The sequence below is a fragment of the Pinus tabuliformis genome, chromosome Q, assembly GCF_031772625.1.
Source record: "Pinus tabuliformis cultivar Carrire ecotype Pingquan chromosome Q, CPIR1, whole genome shotgun sequence".
Taxonomy (NCBI): domain Eukaryota; kingdom Viridiplantae; phylum Streptophyta; class Pinopsida; order Pinales; family Pinaceae; genus Pinus; species Pinus tabuliformis.
In genome coordinates, this window is record NC_142296.1 from 612770186 (window position 1) to 612790014 (window position 19829).

The window sequence follows — 19829 nt, forward strand, 5'->3', positions numbered from 1 at the left end:
ATGTGCAGACTAGGCACAATGTATTCCATGGGCATCACTGCTTCAACACCATATACAAGCTTAAAAGGTGCCTCTCCAGTCAACCTTTTGCATATTGTCCGATAGGCCCATAGTACTGTGGGTATGCATAGGTCCCAATCACTTTTCTGAGTGTTGCAAACCTTGGTCAGCGCATTCTCCAACACCTTATTGAATGCTTCCACCATCTGATTAGGTTGTGGGCGATAAGGCATGCTTTTCTGGTGATATACCTGAAATTCCTCTGTCAGCGCGTTGATCGTCTCATTCAGAAAGTGCGTACCACGATCGCTCATCAGAATATTTGGACACCCGAATCGTGTCAGTACATACTCAAAGAGGAACTTCGCAGCATTCGCGTCTGTGCAATCCTTCATAGGCTGTGCCTCCATCCATCGAGTCAAATACTCAGTCGCGGTGATAATGTACCGCGCTCCTGTCTTCTTCCCTTGGGGTTGAATGGGTCCCACAAAATCTATCGCCCATTTCTCAAAGGGTTGTAACGTCATCTGTGGATTCAGAGGCAGCTCATCCCTTCGCGATGGCCTGCCAGTCCTTTGACACACATCACACGCCTTGCAGTAAGATTTTGAATCTTGATGGAGGGTTGGCCACCACAACCCTGCGTGTAGAATCTTCTGCATGGTCGCTCTTCCTGCATAGTGGCCTCCCGCAATGCCCCCATGAGCATCCATGAGGATACTGCTCCTCTTAAACTTTGGTACATATCGTCGTAATACTTCATCAGACCCCATTTTGTACAGATGTCCGGCAATGACAGAAAAGTCTGCTGTGCGCACCACTAACTCCTTTTTTTGCTGGACGGTGTAACCTTCTGGGGCAGTTCCTGTCGTTAGGAAGTGTATGATGTCTTCAAAATGACCATCCGTGGCGCGCACTACAAATATCTGTGCGTTAGGTAATCCCTCCTCCAAATTAGTGGGATCTTCCCCTATTTCGATGCACAACAGATGGTCTGGTCCCACGCTCAGTCGTCCAGGCTTCACAATAACCTCAAAATCATACTCCTGGAACAATAACAACCGCCTACAGATTCTACCCCCCAACACAAACTTATCAACCAGGTATTTCAATGCAAAGTGATCTGTATACATCTTAAAATGTCCACCTAGCAAATAGTGTCTAAACTTCTGGAATGCGTATACCATGGCTAACCCTTCGCGCTCAGTGGTGGAATAGTTCTTCTCAGCCTTAGATAACCTCCTGCTTACGAATGTTATAAGATGGTCTAATTCTCCTCCACTAGCCCGTGTCAGTACTGCTCCCAATGCTATACATGACGCGTCTACATGTACATGAAACTCCTTCTTCCAATCCGGGAAGACTAAAATCGGCGCGGTGACCATTTTTCCTTTCAATACATCCAAGCTCTTTTGACAGTCCTTGTTCCAATAGAACATGACATCCTTTTTCAACAACTTCTCCATAGGCGCGGTGATCTAGGCATAGCCCTTGATAAACTTCCTGTAATACCCTGTATGTCCTAAGGTTGCGCGCAACTCTTTTACACTCCTTGGCACCTCCAAGTTAAGTATCACTGCGTTATTCGTGAGATATACCATCAGTCCCTGTCTACAAACCACATGACCCAACAGAGTCCCAAAGGGAACACAAAACAGACACTTCTTCTTGAGCGCGATCTAGTACCTTCGATAGGTATCTAGCATCAGACGCAAACTTTCCGCATGGCGTTTTACTAGCCCAAACATAGTCCAGTCATCAAAGTACGACTCCAAAAACTTATGAATGAATTCTTTGAATGCAACAATGACTACGCGCGAAAAAATTGCAGGCGCATTCTTTAATCTGAAAGGCATTCTAGTGTACTGAAAACATCCCCACTTAGCCATGAAGGTCATCTTGCTTTTATCCTCAGGTGCGATTTTGATCTGACGGTACCCAGAGAACCCATCAGTGAAAGAATACGCTTCCTGTCCATTTATGTTATCTAATACCTCATCTGTGAATGGAGTTGGGAAAGGATCATGTATTCAAGCATCATTCAAATTCCTGAGATCTACGCATATCCTTATTTCATCCTTCTGCTTCTTTTCCTATACCACCATTGGGCTTACCCAATCAGATTCTTCTACGGCCTCAATGATTCCTACTGCGAGCATCTGGTCTAGCTCTAAGCGAACCTTCTCCCTATACTTTGGATTGAGATGGTAAGGTCTTTGCTTGACTAGCTTCGCGTCAGGTTTTAACGTGATCTTCATAATGCCCAGGTGTCCTATCATCCCTTTTAGCTCCGTAAACTTGGTAGGGAACAAATCTTGGTATTCGCAGAGCAATTCGGCGACCTTATCTACCGTCGCGTCATCCCAGTAATTTCCAATCTTCGCAAATTTGGGCTCCACCTCCGTACCAATATTTACCTGTTTCATTTTCAGTGGCACAGTTATATCAGGATTCTCAATCTGCAGTCCCTTGACCTCGCGGTGACCCTCTGTTTCAGGGATATTAATTTTTTGTGGATCGTCGTCTTCTTCTTCAGCAGTCACGTTATAGCATTACAGCGCATGGCTCAACTAAGTAGTCCAATCGGGTTGAATCAGATCCAAAGGATCTTGCGGTATCCTAAAGATTGATGCTTTAACTTCTTATAGCGCTTCGTCGATACAGTCAAACCCGTCTTCAGAGATGAACGTCATTATGAATCCTTCGAGCAAAATGTCCCATTCACCTGTACCATGGCGTAACTCTGTCTCGAAGTACCAGTTCATCGGGATGATATCCAAGGTGTGAGAAAACAAGTGCACCCATTCAGGTTGGGGCTTCACTCCATAAGCCTTAGCCCATTTGGCCAAGTGCGCGCGCGGATCATCCTTCTCGTCATATTTGTTTGTCATTCATACCTTCATCTTCCCAAAGCGTGTTATCATCACCCTCCTACACTCGCGCCAATCATCAAAGCTACCCTTATGCGTACCCCACCATCTTGCGGGCAGAGCGCACATGGCCCAGTCCAAAGCCTGGAAGTGCTGCTTCTCTGGTACTTACCTCTCAAATGTATCCAAAAATACATCTACATCATTCAAGCCATCATAAGTGGGCAGATCTCTTACCTCTGACGACACAGCGCAGCGACTGGTGTTGGCATTATGATTCAAGTGTTGTCCTTGATGGCAACTCACTCAGAGGTTGGTACAGGTGCTCAGAGGTTGGTACAGGTGATGGCAACTTAATCAGAAGACAGATCTTAGTACAGCATGCCAAGGAAGTTCATATACGCAGGTTTGTTAAGCCCAAGTCGCGTGTACACGCCAGTTGGATTCAGAAAAAGCACGTGTATGTGGAAAAGTACCTTTGGTCCATGGTGGTTAGTCCTTGGAAGTTGTGCCTATGATTTCGGACCATTGTGTCTCGACGGGCGTGTCGATCCCTAGTTTTGAAGTTGATGGTATTGTGTTACTATGGTTTTGGCTCTTGGTATTGAGCAAGGCCTAAGGCTATATAAGGAGAAGAAGATCATTAGGCAAAATCATCTTTCGACAAGGCTTGAATATCTAAGAGAGAAAGAGATCTGATATGCAGGTTCTGGGTTGCTTGATCTAAGCCAAGGAGAGATCACATCGGTTGATGGAAGACTAGATCTAAGGATAGATCGGGTTCTAATGGTTTGAAATGCACTATCATGATATGGTTGATTATGCGTATTTCTAGATCTGCATATTGTCGCAATGTTATGTTCTGAGTCTAACTGATGTCTGGTACAGCTGCAAATTGAGAAAGTTTATTTTTAGATCTGTACGCAGGTTGGCTTCGGTAAAAGCGCGTGTATACGCGGGGTTTGCTCATTGAAGTAGCGTATATCTTTTGAAGCTTGATTTTGGGTTTACAGTGGGGGTCTGACTGTTATTGCAGAGTTCTGTAGTCTGCTCTGTGTTCTGGTAACTGGTGATTGACAGGGTTCAGTGGTTCAGTGATTCAAAGTTTGGTTGTTTTATGCTTCAATGATCTGTTGTGAAAATTGAATGAATTGGGGTCCACAGATTGTAATGTTGTGCTTCAGGAATATCCAGTCTGAAAATGTATGAAAGGTGGTACCTGAAGGAAAGAAGATTGTAGGTCAGCACCTACGTACTAGTATCTTGGCTAGTACAAGAGCAAAGGGGGTTGGAGCTCCCTTCCAAGGAAGTTTGGAGAACGAGAGAAGGTTGTAGCCTTCTGCAGGTTGTAGCCTGCGTACTGGTATAAGGCTGCACCAGTACAAAAGATTGTAAACTGAAGTTTCATATTAAAGAAAGATAGAGACAACTTGCAGCAGGTGGTTTTCACCCACATTGGGTTTCCACCTTACATCTTGGTGTTCATGTGTGTGGATTTTTGATCTGTTCTGTTATACTGCACCTGTTTACTATTAATGTGGTGAATAATGTCCTGATGAACTTAACTGAAGAATAAGCTAACTAAATTATGAGTTTTCTTCTTATACGCTGTTTTATTTAGTCATAGTAGCGTGTACACGCTGGTTCACCTAACTGAAGTAGCATATATGTTTCTGAGCATTGAAAAAGTTTGATTGATCTGATAATACTGATTCACCCCCCCTCTCAGTATTATTTCCAACAACTGGGTCATCATGTTACAACTCAACGTGGTTACTTCATGTAGCCGATTCTGCCAGCGCTTTAATTCTTCATCAGAGTCTGAGGTGCAGGAACTCTCGCGATCCCATGTAATTTGTCCATCCACTGTTGGATTCACCCAATCTTGGTCTCGCACTGTTATCTTATATATGCAGTCCAAATCGTCATCTCTCTCATAATCGCGGACTGGTTCAGTATAGCGCGATCCTTCAACAGGATCTAGGGGTACTATTACATGAAGCGAATTCTTTTCAAATATCATCTTTCGCTTCTTTAGGTTGACTACCCCGTTCATGTCAGTGGCCTAATCAATGCCAAGGAGTGCAATGTAGGGGTTGTTGTCATCCATAATTTCTATTACTTCAAAGTCAGCCAATGCGCTCGTGTATTCAATATCTATAGTCACTCCTTGCAGCTGTCCCATGGGGATGATCTTCTGCTGATTTTCCATTCTTAACTGAATCAAAGACCACTGCAGTGCGGGTCTCCCCATCTGCTCCCAAGTCTGATTTGGTAAAACATTTGCATATGACCCCAGATCCAAAATAAACTGATCCATTTCATATTCTCCTATCTACGCGGTCAGTCTCATTTCTCGCCCTGTCCTTCTTTATGCTTACTAATCTTCAGTACAACACGCGGTTCACCCGGAGTATTTCTGGTACATCTATTTATAAGCTCCTGTAACCCCTTCACAGCCTTGCTATCACGCAACAGCTTCATGCAGGTCTCTATAAAGGTCGTAAGAATAGAAGGGTCCATCTCCTGGTCAGGCTTATCCTTGCTCCCTGAGGTAGAGGCCTCAACGAAGCTCTTCTTTGCTTCCATGAACGTCTCACGTGCACACTCCAAATCAAATTCAGCGTCCTTCGTCAGAGATTTGCAAACCCATGTGATGTCTTCGGGTTGTTTCCCCTTATCATCGCTCGTTGCAGTTCCACTTCAGAGCACTGTATTCACATTCAGATGCTCTTCATGAGGCTCAGACCTCATCATTTGCAGGTTCTGAGTTGGCTGAGGTGGTAACAGCCCTTTGTTGCGTATCCTCGCTATCAGCGTAGAACAATCTTCTATCTCATGATCAAACTGAGTACAATATTTGCACGACGGTCGCATCGGGTTAGTGCATTCATGGGCATAGTGTCCTGGTCCTCCACAGTTGTAGAAGATTAGCTGTCCCCGACCCCTGCCAGGTCCTCCTCGGCCTCAACCTCATCTACGCCCCTAAAATCCTGTTTGCGCCATGCCAATGATTTGGTTAGGAGGTCTCGTTTCTACCTGGACTTTATAGGCGGGTGTTCTGTCCATCATTAATTCATAACTTCTGCAGTTGCGCTCATCATGCCCTACCGACCTACAGAAGTTGCAGAATAGTTGTTGCGGTGTTTGTACAAACTTCTGCAGCAAGTGACAGTTATCCGTTGTATGTTTTCCTGCTACCTGACATATAGCGCACCACAATGCAGGCCCCGTGATCGGTCCTTCTTGGGCTTCCGGCCTCAAAGGCATCGGTCCTCCTCCTGCAATATAGTTCACAAAGACCATGCAGTGGTCTTTGTCATGCCCCTGACCTTTACATTTCATGCACCATACCTCTTCGCGCACCTCTGGTCAAACTATTCTGTCCTGCTTTAAACTTTGCATTTCAAGGCAAAGATTTTGCAACTGCGCATGGATCTTTTGAACCCCCAGATTTGGATCTTGCATCGGTGTTTCATGCAGTCTCGTTGCAATCTCCAAGGCCTCTACCTGAGTCGTATTCTTCTGTTGTGACAATGCAACCCCTAGGTGAGGCAGGAGCGAAGCCACGAACCACGCGCGGTGCTGTCCATCTATTAAGTTCATATTAGTTTTGTGGATTTTGCACTTCAATCTCTGATCCAATTCCCAAGGTGTCTCGCTTGGTTTCATCGTGATTTACTTGAAGCCCACAATTGACTGTGCCTCGAATTTAGGCCTACTGAATTCTTTATTAAGCGCGGTATGAATATCTGCCAACCCAACATTTAGGTTATCATTAGAGTACTTGATGTACCAGGTTAGCGCGTGATCCTGCAAAGTACTAACCAATGTCACCTTCTTCATATGGTCATCTGTGATGCCCTAAGCTTCCCATACAACTTCCACCACAAACCAAAACTGGTCCGGGTCCTCATTTCCCAAGCCTTTTAACAAAGGCAGCTTCACTGAATTTGCCATGTTGAACTAAGGTGGAGGTGGTGGTGGTATGGGTGAAGTCACAGGTGATGGTGGTGAAGTTGGAGGTGGAAGTCACGGGAATCCCTATCTTATTAACTGAATTGTACTTCGCGGAGAAGCCTGTGCTACTCCCTCTTCATTAGTCAATGGAGGTGAAATCAGTGGCTTATATTTAGGACCCTTTCTTCCTTGTTTATATAAGTCTTTCCACTTCGCGTAGCTCCGAATATCAAGGTAGCTGCATAACCCGTTTTTCGCACAATAACATCTTAATCCAGGTATTTAAAGATTTCAAGTACTTACCTCGCGGACATTTGAAAAAGCACCGCTCCACCTTACTGTAGCTAACTGAGGAATTGACTGCGAATTCAGTCACAAATCCTCCTATGATGCGATCGAGGCAATGATTGACGACGCGAGTGATCTTATCCTCAAAGGCTTCCAGTCTTTGTACTAGCTTCGGGATCCAGACAATAGGACCGTCAAGTCTCCACCTTCCTTGGCTATCTGCTAGCTTCGCGATCCACTTGTATAACTCAATTGGAAAGGAACATAAAAAGATCTCGTGGATTTCTGTATATAGGTACCTATCCAGCCACTGTTCCTTTGTGAGCCACGGATTTTTGTTCTCTTGCACCGCGAATTTGTGGATCTTCCTATCCAACCAGTCTTTGACCTCTTTCTTAGTTGGATTCCAGTGATACGACATCACACATCTCTCATGCAGATTCCGGTCCCGACAATGGAACCATTTGTTGGTTTTGTGGGGCCTGACCCAGGTTCAACATTAGTTAGCCAAACAAATCCCTACACTACTGGCCCTTTCGGCATCAGCTCGCGGAGCGCGGATCGAAGTCTCACCCAAAGCAGTATGGGGGGATGCTGGAACCAAGTTTCCGCACCTTGAGATGGTCGTGATGTCAGTTTATACCCTCTGTTCTTACTTTTGCAAAGGTCACTAAGCTTAAGGTTTCTATTAGTCTACCCTTTATTCTGCCCTTCAGTACCTCCGCAGAGGTGTATGATTGACCTTCGCGCAGCCCTAACTTGCGATCCAGATACTTTCGCACTGCTATGACATCGTATTGTATAGGTTCCCAAGTTATCTTAAGTGTTTACTTATCTTACTAAACAATCATAGTTAGCGCTGTGTAAACTGATATTCTTGCTTGCGTTCAATTAACCAATATAATCACATACATTCGCGCATCACATAAACATTGTAAATTAAACCCAAAATGCAATATAACCAGATGCATTAACAAGAAATAAATACAGAAATTGTAGAATACTTCTCTTTATTATATCTTCAGTTTGGTACAGACTCTATCCACCCCTGCGCACATAGTTGCAAGGGTCTGTGCACGCAGCTGTAGACGTCCACCCTAGGCCTCTGCGCACTCAGCTGCAGAGCCTCTACCTAAGCTAAGACCCAAAACACTTAGACTTCTCTACCAAGACTCTTCACTTAATTCTTCGCTATCTTCTAAAGACTATCTAGAGCTTACTTACTTAGCTCGTTTTTATGCAATCCCATGGTCCGCGAACCATTGGTGGATCTTTACAGCTGACTTTAAACTTTACAAAATAAAGGCGGATAACCCTTTATGAATCATGACACCTTCGCGCTCCGCGACCACAAAATGCGAAGACTTTACAACTTTATTACAAAATTTGTCCCAAAACATGGGCTTTTAGCCCCAAAACTGTCCTTGGGGGAACCGTTCCCAACAAAACACAAAGTCAGATTTGTGGCCAAGGGGTTCTCTTAGATGGAGGGAATTGATTACAAGGAGACCTTTGCTCTAGTAGCAAGGTACTCTTTTATCAGATCAATTCTAGCTCTTGGAGCACAAATGGGATGGAAGATACATCAGATGGATGTGAAGACAACATTCCTCAATGAAGTGATTGAGGAGGAGGTTTACATTGAGCAGCCAGAAAGATTTGAGATCTTCGACAGAGAGTCGCATGTGTGCAGACCCAAGCGAGCGTTCCATGGATTGAAACAAGCACCTCGTGCTTGGTACACCAGGATCAACATCTATTTTGCCAGGTTGGGCTTCACCAAAACTGAAGCAGATGCAAACCTTTACCATATTGTTGTTGAAGGTAAATTATTGATTATAGTATTATATGTCGATGATTTAATTCTATCAGGTGATGAGGCGCTGGTCAAATATTGTAAGAGAATTCGAGATGAAGGACCAGGGGCTCATGCATTATTTCCTCATTATGTAAGTATGGCAAGGAGATGGGGAACTGCTTGTCTCTTAGGGCAAGTATGCCAATGAGATACTGAAGAAGTTCCACACGGAGAGCAACAAACCCATGGAGACTCCTCTAGTAGGGAATTGGAGGAAGGAAGATGCTACCATCTATAGGCAACTTGTGGGTTCACTTATGTATTTGGTAAACACATGACCATACATGTGTTATGCAGTTAACTAGCTTAGTCAAGCAATGGTTAAGCCAACCAAAATGTATTGGAAGGTAGCTAAACATGTGTTGAGATGCCTCAGAGGCACCACTCAGTTTGGTCTTTGGTACATGTAGATAGAGAGAATGAAGTTGAAAGGCTTCACAGATGCAGATTGGGGGGGTAATCCATCAGACAAGAAGAGCACATCAGGAGGCATCTTTAGTAGTAGGTCAACAATAACTTATTGGTACAACAGGAAGCAGAGAGCAGTTGCACTTAGTTTAGTAAAAACAGAATACATGGTTGCTAGTCAAGAAGCTTGTGAAGCTATCTAGATGAGGAAGATTATTGTTGGGTTATTTGGTCAGATGACATATCCCACTGTCATTTACTATGACAACTAGAGTTGTATCAAACTCTCTGAGAATACAATTTTTCATGATTGATCCAATCATATCAACATTAGGTATCACCATCTACGAGATTGTGTGCAAAGGAGAATCATGTTGTTGGAGTACATTCCTACAGAGGAGCAAGATGCAGATATTTTGACAAAGGCATTGTCAAGATGAAAATTTGAGTTCCATAGAGGCAAGATCAGGGTAGTAGATAATCCCTTTTTTGTTGAGAGGGAGTGTTGAAAATGGCAATAAGAAAATCCTGATTTAATTTTCCCTTGAATTAAATTAGGAGAAAAATGTAATTCCACATCACAAGACAATGAGAATGAGTTAACTAAGTTAATTTTAGTTAGTTGGCTCAGTTAATTCGATTTGAGGGCCTAACTTGAGTCGTGTAGAGTGGTTCCTAAAATTTAGGAGCCTAGGTTGAGTTTAATTTGAGTTGTAATAGTATAATTCAGTTAAACTGAGTTAATGTGAGTTAAACTAGTTCCAACTCTTGGAGGAACTTATAAGAGGTCTAGAAGTGGGGTGCAACTTCATGTGTTAGACTAGTTAACTGATAAATCAGCCATAATTAACTCATGCATGCATGAAATTCGAGTTACCCAGTTGAGATTGGGGTTCAAGGGAAGTGTACTATTAGTTGTATAATTTTCTAAGTTGTACAGGTGGTGCATGCAGGTAGAGAAGGGCCTATAGGGATTGCGCAATTCAGGATGGGGATTTCCCTAATTAATAGGGGGATAATTCCTTGAGAAACAATGCAAGGAAATAGGAACTTGGCAGGCAGAAAAATTGGCGAAGTATTGGCCTGAGTCAGCTTGTGAGGCAATGAGATAAATTGTACTAGGGAAAAGGTTTCCCAGACTTGAGCAAGCATTGTAAGTCTTCTCTATTTTTCTGATTTAATGCAATATATAGATAGGAAGGGGTTTTGAGCAGTAATTTTTCCCCTTAGATAAATCTTTGAGCATATGTGATTGAATCGTGTCTCGTGTTTTGTGATTTCTTGATCGATTAATTGTTTCCACTTATGAGTAGAGTAGATTCAAGTCTTTTGTTTTAGAATATTACATAAGCAGTTTGAATCTACAAGGAATTTATACAACAAAGAAATAGAAAGAGAGGCATACTAGTAGTCCAAAGTCTAACAAGCCAAAAGCACCAAAAGACACAAAGAACCAGTAGGAAACCAATGACCATACTCAATCATCGAAGGTAATTGACGTTGGATTGTCCAGCCTAATCCATAGAGGTGGGGGAGAGTGATATGGGCAGTTGACATGTTGTTCGAAGCGAGCCAACCACGATTCTAGCTTCTCAACATTTTTTGCTAGCAAGTTTTGACCCCGCCTAACAACTACAATTCTTTCTCTAACATGGAATTGAATGTAATGCAGTTGATTGAGCGTGGCAGTGACAACTTCATGCTTTTCCCTTCTGGTCCTGTCATAAACTTCCATCCGATCTAGCACAACTTGAAACATGTCACGAAGGGCTGTGGGGCTAATTGACCGACCAATAGCTAAACGTCTCGAGGTACCCCCACGCTCTGAATTTCTACTCAGACCACACACGCCCCCTCCACGACCCTAAACACCATGACCACCCCGTCGAGATCCTACTCCTCCTCTACCACTGCTTCCTTCAATCGACGCCCCAACCATGCCATCACCAGCTATCCAGCCCCGCTTTATTCCTATAGCAAAGTGACACCCCCCCCCCCCCCCCAACTTCACCAAACTACTCGAGCCGCCCTGATTGGCTGAGACTCCTGACTTCTAAGAGTGGGCGCGAGAATTCCTTGGAGCAGGACGCATAGTGCAACCACATAAGGACACCCCCGGGACAAGACCCACTACTCACTTCTAACCCTTCCACCACCTCAAAAGCTAGCAAGGGCCTGGCTCTAGTCGCATAATAACCAAGAAAAAACACCTCTACAAAACTAGCTACCACCACTCGTAAACCTGGAAAGAGGAGATGAAAACCACAATTGGCTTCCACACGAGCTAGTTGACCACCTCTACAACTCCATTGACACAAAAAATACCCGAGGGCGGAGTCAGAAGCCTCCTGTCAACACCCCATATCCCATAACCCCAAGAGCCCGACTAGGACCAAGCTTCACTTAGAGCCGATGCCACCAAATCCTTCAGAAAACCCCCAAAACAAATGAAATTCACCCAATTAAACATTAATCACCTAGGAATTCAACCACATACAAAGGAGGCCAAGTCAGAGCCCCTCTACCTCCTCTATCAACCAAATTCCACCCCGATACCTAGGAAAAATTCCCCCAAAAGACAAGCAACACAGGGAACGAAGAAGAGACCAGAAAGAGGAGAAAGAATGGAAGTCCCACCACAAGCGAAGTACCCCAACACCAATTCAACCACAAAAAACCCTTATGCTCCACTCTACAGTGCATCACTAAAAGAGAGACCAAAACCGACCACTCTTTCCTTATACAATTCCACAACCCGCAGACTGGAACAGAGAAAAGGGCCCCGACGAACAAACTTGTAGCTTTTGGATAGCGAACCCAGTGGTTGGAGCGACGACGTCGAAATCGCCACCACTCCAAAAACACTCGAGAGCTAGAAGGCCTTGCCAATATGCAATAGCTTAGACCAAAATCATGCAACCTACACACATTGAACCCCATATAAATTTTGTCAATCCCATCATGCGCCATTAAACTCTGGACCTTACCAACACGACATCCGACGAAGGTTGACTGGAATTTCACATGCTTCAGGTAACATTTCGTCTTATGTCTTGTATGTCGATAGGTTGGATGCGCTATCCTCCTCCCCATCTACCTGCTATGGTTTTTCATTGCCCACGTGTTGGGCCTTTCTCGGGGACCGACACCTCCATCGGGGATATTGGTTTATTATATTTAGAATTGAGACTGTGTTGGTTTCTTCGACGTCTTGGTCTTTGAGAAAATTCCAAAAGTTGGGGGGTTTGCATATGGGTTTCAATCTTGGGTATGCCTCCACTCTCTGTCTTGTTCCTCATGATATCAGTCCTTTCAACAGAAATCCATCTGCAAAGCTTGCTGGAATCTGCAGTTATATATACCATAAGAGTGAAAGATTTGACAAGGTTATTTGAAAGTGTCTAGTTTATTTTTAATCAAATTTAGATTTCTCCTCTGCTCGGTTTCATGGACAAGGATTCAGACTCTTGAGTCCTCTTCTGCGGGAAGCCCCTGCTCTCACTGCTTGGGAACCCATGAAGCTCTGCTCAAAGCAAACTATGATCTACAAATTAAAATGTGCCAAATGTCCCATACACAAATTGATTTTTCACATAACCTCTTGGCATATCAATTTCAGCTCTCTAAATTGGTCGATGAAGTGGATGCCCTCAGAACTATGGTCATGGAACTCAAATTAAGCAAAGAATCCCAGGCATCTCTAGACAAACTCTAGGATAACATAGGGCATCATGAAATTGATCTCAACAAGGCACCATCTGACAATGGCTAGTTCCTTCTTGAGGCTGGATGTGGGAATTCTGGTTCCCCTGATTCTTTTGTCAGGTTCATTGCTAAATGTTTTTTGGAATTGATGGTTTTTCTATGGGATATAATAAGGTCTTCTAATAACAAGTCAATGAGTTCATAGAGCCCTTTTTGTTATGTATAAGCTCGCTCAGTTAATAGTGTCGTGTTGCAGTCATGTAAATAGGACTTTAGTCTGTTTATGGTCAGTTTAGAGTTTGGTGAAGATTATCAGTTATACCTTGGTCTTTATGTCAAGAATGAACTTTGAAGATGTAACTCTTGTGTAACTTGTTGCAACCGGGCACAAATTTCTATCAATATTACTCATTTTTGTTCAATTTTTTGTTGTATAAAAATAAAATAAATAATTGTAATTGTAATTATAATTAATTATTAAACTTGCTTGGATCCATCTTAATTCCGAAGGGAGAAAATATTTTGAGGTACAAACCTCTTTTAAAGTGAAAATATATTTTATCCCTCTTTTCGCTTGGTAGATCCAAAGTTAAGATGGATCTACGTTGGTTAATATTAATGTTTTTTTTTTTAAATGTTAATAAGTGAAAGGTTGAGTTTATATTTTTGAATTTGATTTGTTAATCGTTTTAAATTTAAAATATCATACTTTTCTTTATAGGTTAGGAGATGGAATGTGGGACAAGATGCTTTGTCATGTGGATAGGAAAAACATATTAATAAACTTTGAAATAAATAAAATATTTAATGTAATTATTGTTAATTAATAAAAAAATAATTATTTTATATAAATAATTTTAATAACAAACAAAATTTTAATTTATCTTTTATACATTTTCATTCATTTTCTATTATCTATAATTATTTTATTACACAATAGAATGCTATTATTTATCTTTAAGAGTTCATCTAATTGGTGGAGTCTTTGTTGTTGAAGCAACTTTGCTATTGAGAGGTCACAGGTTGAACCTCTCTCAACTCTTTTGGGGTCAGGCTTCATGGTTGAGCCGATAGGAAGTGATCATTTGTTTTGAGAAAAAATTTCGGCGATAATCACATCAAAATCCATTTGTCGACGCATTTCGAACTAGCAAGTGTGGTTCATTGTTAGAACAAGATAGCGGTCAATAATTTATGAGGTTGTGAACCACATAAAACAGATATATATATATATATATATATATATTTATATATTTATTAATAATATAATAAATTAGTTATTAACATTTTGTATCTCTATTGGATCAGCCACACTTGCTGGGTTGAAACGTCAACACTACAAATTTTGATATGAATGATTAGGAAATACCAGAACAAAATTACTCTTCTCACAAAAGCGTACACTATGAAACACCCAAATAAATAAAATTAAAAATTAAAAGTTTATATATACTTAACATTAAAAAAATTATAATTTTTTATTCAAAAATCATATATAAAATGTTATATATAGAGAATCACTTATAGTAACTAAAATAGAGTAAATCACATTTTGAGATAGAGCCATCAAATTGTTGAGACTAGAGCATTGTAAAAATTGTCCATTGACCATTTCTATTCAATAATAAACTAGCAATTGCCCATAAATGTGCAAAGATATGCCGAAGGAATAGATTTTTGGAAATATTATGTAGCCATAAATGGAGTCCACCCACAAGGTTACATAATTTATTTTCATTTACTACCAAACATGTTTAAAAGAAAACAACATTTAATGTCAAATATGTTTTAAAAACAAAACATGGATGCTACAATACATAACAATAAAATCTAAGAATGAATTTAATGAACGAATGACTATGTACCCAAAAGCAACATACAGTAAAATCTAAGAATGAATTGAATGAACGAATGATGGTGTACCCAAAAGCAACATACAATGATATATTGTATATTTATTATATGATATTATAAGTATGAGTCCTATTATCTACTGTTGTGGTGTTGTTGAAGTGGAGAAGTGACCAAACTCAGGTTTGATTCCTCTAGCTTATGCATAACCTCATCCATATCTAGCCTTGCAGATGGCGTAGGGTCCACACAATGCATAGCCAATTCCAAAGCATTAAGCAACTCATCTCCAGAATTGGAAGCTTCTTTCATCAATTCCAAGTCAAAAACTTCATTAGTCCACTCTTCTTTCACAATGGAAGTAACCCATTCAGGAAGGTCCATCCCATTGTTTGTAGTCATGGGATTTCCTAGTGCCTTGCCAATTAGAAGCTCCAACAAGAAAATCCCAAAGTTGTATACATATGTTTTGTTGGTTGCTTTATTTAGTTTTGTGAGCTCAGGATCCCTGTATCCAGGAGTCCTTGTTGTGGCAATCACATTGGAATTGGCAACAGTTGTCATCAACCTAGACAAGTCAAAAACTACAATCTTGGCATTCATGTTTGCATCAAGCAGGATGTTGTTGGAAGTGAGATTTCCATGAATGATGTTCTCATTGTTGTGTAGATAAGCAAGTCCTCTCCCTACACCAATTGCAATTTTCATTCTGGTGTGCCAATTCAAAGGTGTCTCTGGGCCTCTTGCATGAAGAAATGTTGCAAGGCTTCCACTAGGCATGAAGTCAAAGACCAAGAGTTTTTCATCTTTAGGACCCCAGTAATAAGCTCTCAGAGCAAGCAAATTAGGACGCTGATCTTCCCAAGAGCATTAGCTTCTGTCTCGAATTCTCTTTGACTCTTTGCTATTCGCTCCCTCAGCCTCTTCACTGCAACTTGATTCCCGTCCTCCAAAGTAACCTTATACACAGTTCCATAAGTGCTCTTGCCCATTACTTCTGCAGTTGCACAAAGTAGGTCATCTGTTGTGAAATTTAAGGCCTCTAATTTTGTGGAATATCCAAGTAAACTAGAGGAAATGTTTAGATACTAGATTTTTTACTTGGAATGTTTGGATACTAGCTATATTTGAGAATTTATAAATTTTTGGTTGAGTTGCACTGTATTTTCACATGCTTGTTTTTTTACTAAAAAAAAGTAACAATGGAGAAAATGATCTTAAAATGTATAACTAATAGGAACCGTTGCAAAATAATTTACAATTTAAAGATACTCCTATAATAAGAGTAAGCCCTAGATATGTGAAAATAGAGTGCAACTCAACTACAAATTTAGAAACTATTACAAATAGTTAGTATCCAAACATTCCAAGTAAAAAATCTAGTATCTAAACATTTCCACTAGTTTACTTGGATTGTAATAAAACAATTGCTTTATTGACATTCTTGAAAGCTTTTAAACACAATTTAGAGTGCTGGGAAAAAAACCAACCCATGTCAAGAACATCATTTAATATGTGGATCATTGAAGAAGATGGTGCATCCATCAGTTTGATAATTTCAGGTTGTTCATGAGTTTGCTTGCTGGCATATGCCCAATACCAAGGACAACAACATTGAAGGGGAATGCAAAAAATGCACATAATCTTAAGCATCCTCTCCTTCACCATAAAAAAAAAGATATTTGTTATGGAAAGAAACAACCTTATTAACAACAAAAGATATGATTGACACATTCAATTACAATGTCAATTTCCATCCGAATAGATTGAAAAGAAACCATATCCACAATTATTACCACTTATTTCACGGAATATGACGTTGATGAACTGTCACATCTGGTTTTTTTTCTGTGTATTCAGACTTATTTTGAAATTTGTTCTGGAGTGCAAATAGTTCCCTCCTTTACTCTGCTTTCATAGAGGAATTTTTCAAGTGCCTTGATGGTCAAGTAGAATTGCTTATCTGAACATCTCCCACAGTATCCAATGAAGACAATAGCAAACATAATAAGCAAGGCGATCCCTGAAGTATACAAAGCTTGCACGAAAATAATATCTGGTGTCATACATAGAGGAATTTTTCAAGTGACTTGATGGTCAAGTAAATTGCTTATCTGAACATCTCCCACAGTATCCAATGAAGGCAATAGCAAACATAATAAGCAAGGCGATCCCTGAAGTATACAAAGCTTGCACGAAAATAATATCTGGTGTCATACATAGAGGAATTTTTCAAGTGACTTGATGGTCAAGTAAATTGCTTATCTGAACATCTCCCACAGTATCCAATGAAGACAATAGCAAACATAATAAGCAAGGCGATCCCTGAAGTATACAAAGCTTGCACGAAAATAATATCTGGTGTCATACAAGAGTGAATTGCTAGTAGTAACAAACCAAATGACGACAGCGTAAAAAAGGCACAGTAGTTCTTCCAAGACAAAAATAGGGCATGATATAGGAAACATGGAAGGCTAATAACCATGAGAAGATCAATATACTGCAAATCCTGTCGAAATGAATTGTGCCATGGAGCACTAGCTTTATTAAAGGAATTATTAAAAACTCGTGAAAGTGAAGTGAGAAGGAAAGATGAAATACATATGTAAGCAGTTTGAATAGTCTCATAACAGGTAATATGGCAAAAGAAAAGCAAAAAACAGAGACCAACAATCAACATCAAAGGTATTTCAAATGTGAGACACATGCCCTCTATTTCAGAGTGAACCAATAGGACAGAGAGCACCAAAAGACCAAAGAATCCAATGAAAAAATACAACATTCTTTCGTTGTTTCCACCAAAAATATTCAAAATCTGTAGAGCTACAAGATGGCATTGCATAGTGATACTCCCATTTGGCATCAAATTGACCCAACTATTTTGGATATTTTTCCTTGGATCTCTGGCAACTTGACTTAAAATGCGATACCACTTGATTTTTTGCCTGATCTGAGTCCCACAACCTTGGACTAAACTACTGCCAAAGCTTGGCCTGCCAACCTGCTTTTCCCGTTGAACATTTAATCTTGGTGTGCAGGAATTGGAGGTGTACAAGATGGCCCGGTCATTAATCCTAACCCATCAATAACTGTATTCATCAATGACGTCCCAACTTCAGTTCCCTCAGGGCCTATAAATTTGAGGGATTTCTTCGGGGCTGATGCGTTTTTGCTCCATTCCTATGGTGAGTCTGTTTTAGTTAGTGAATTTGGATTCGCATGCCTGGACACTGGAGCTACATATTTCTTGGTATGAAATATATAATCTCCTTCTCTTTCTATATGCAGTATCAACATAAGTTCAATTATATCGAAAAACATTGATTGTAAAAGAGCGGTTGAATCTCACTTTTTGTGTGTGCGTGTTTTCTTTCTATTTTTGCATATATGAAGTCTCTTTTTCTTTCTATTTTTGCATATATGAAGTCTCTTTTGCTTTCTATTTTTGCAGATATGAAGAAATCTCTTTATCAATGGTTTCAAACTAGTCCCAATAACATATTGCTACTCCTAGTTCTTCGATAGCCATATTGTATCCTGGCTTAGCTGCTATAGCTCGAGACTTCATATGTTGTACCTATGTTTTTCATGAATTTGTTGCAGTGCATGGCAGGATCAAGATCATAGTACTGCTGATTGTGTGCTTTCAACACTTCCATACTATTCAACTATTCTTTTTTTATTACCAAATGGCCCAAATGTTCTCCGAGCAGAAACAGGCATGGGCTCGACCCATGAAGTATAACGATGGACGTGAGGTCCAGAACGCAAAGGGAGCCAAGCTAGCATTGAGCAAAGCAAAGACTCGAACCTTCAGCACGGGTAGGAAGAGGAGAATTAATCATGGATTCTAACATTTGAGTAACAATGACAATATGATTTCCAAGGATATTGCACTTGTATATCATCATTTTCTAAGTCAAGAATATCTTTTCAATAGGAATCTCCATATCAAGATCTCCACGAGCAACCATAAATGCATCAAACTCACACAAAATGTCATCAAAGTTGACCACACCTTCCCGATTCTCAACCTGCTTATTTTGAATAAGGGGAATGCATTCAGAAGGCTGCCACTGGGAGAAAATGGATTCGGGAATAACGGAGTCGTGGGCATTAAGCCGCTTGTGTGGGAAACTTGTGTCGTTGCAATTGCTGTCCTCCCAGGGATTCGAACCTCGCCTATTCGAATTTCTAAAGCTAGTATCATAATCTTCTAACAAAGTCGTACGCATTAAGCCGCTTGTGTGGGAAACTTGTGTCGGTGCAATTGTTGTCCTGCTAGGGATTCGAACCTTGCCTATTCGAATTTCCAAAGTATCGTAATCTTTATTTTTTCCAAAGCTCTTCCCTGCGTTTTAATGGTAATATCTATCTGCTGGCTTGTGAGCGCCTAGATCAACACCTCTACCGGGTTACTGAAAGTGGAAGGAGATGGCACAATAGTTGTTTCTCCTCCATTTCACCATTTCTTTGGTGAGGCATGACAACCACTGCACGTAGAAACACACAAACCCTTCAGACTCGAACCTACCTGAGGCGACGTGGTTTGACAGACACTTGCAACGTGGTAAAAAACGATTTGACGGAGGAGGACGAAATTTAAGTTCATTGATTCGCTGCAGTGAACAATGTCTGCACAACAAAAGCAGACAACAAAAGCCAGCAGAGAGAATGAAAATAAATAGAATTATAGTTTTCATTTGGAATTTCTAATTAAGCGTGGTATCTTTTATGGTTATAAATATTATTTAATTTTTTTAAATGAAAAAATATATAGAATATTTTATGATGTGTATGTAAAGCTATAAGCTTAAAATATTAATGTTTAATTTTAATGGGTAATTACCACTTTATTATTAGTCCTTTCTATAGATATTCAGATTATA

At 40.7% G+C, this 19829-nt stretch overlaps 1 pseudogene; it reads right to left on the bottom strand.

Annotated features, from left to right (window-relative positions):
* Positions 1–15075: 15075 nt before the first annotated feature.
* On the bottom strand, positions 15076–15648 carry LOC149220934 (probably inactive leucine-rich repeat receptor-like protein kinase IMK2 pseudogene; annotated as a pseudogene).
* Positions 15649–19829: the final 4181 nt, after the last annotated feature.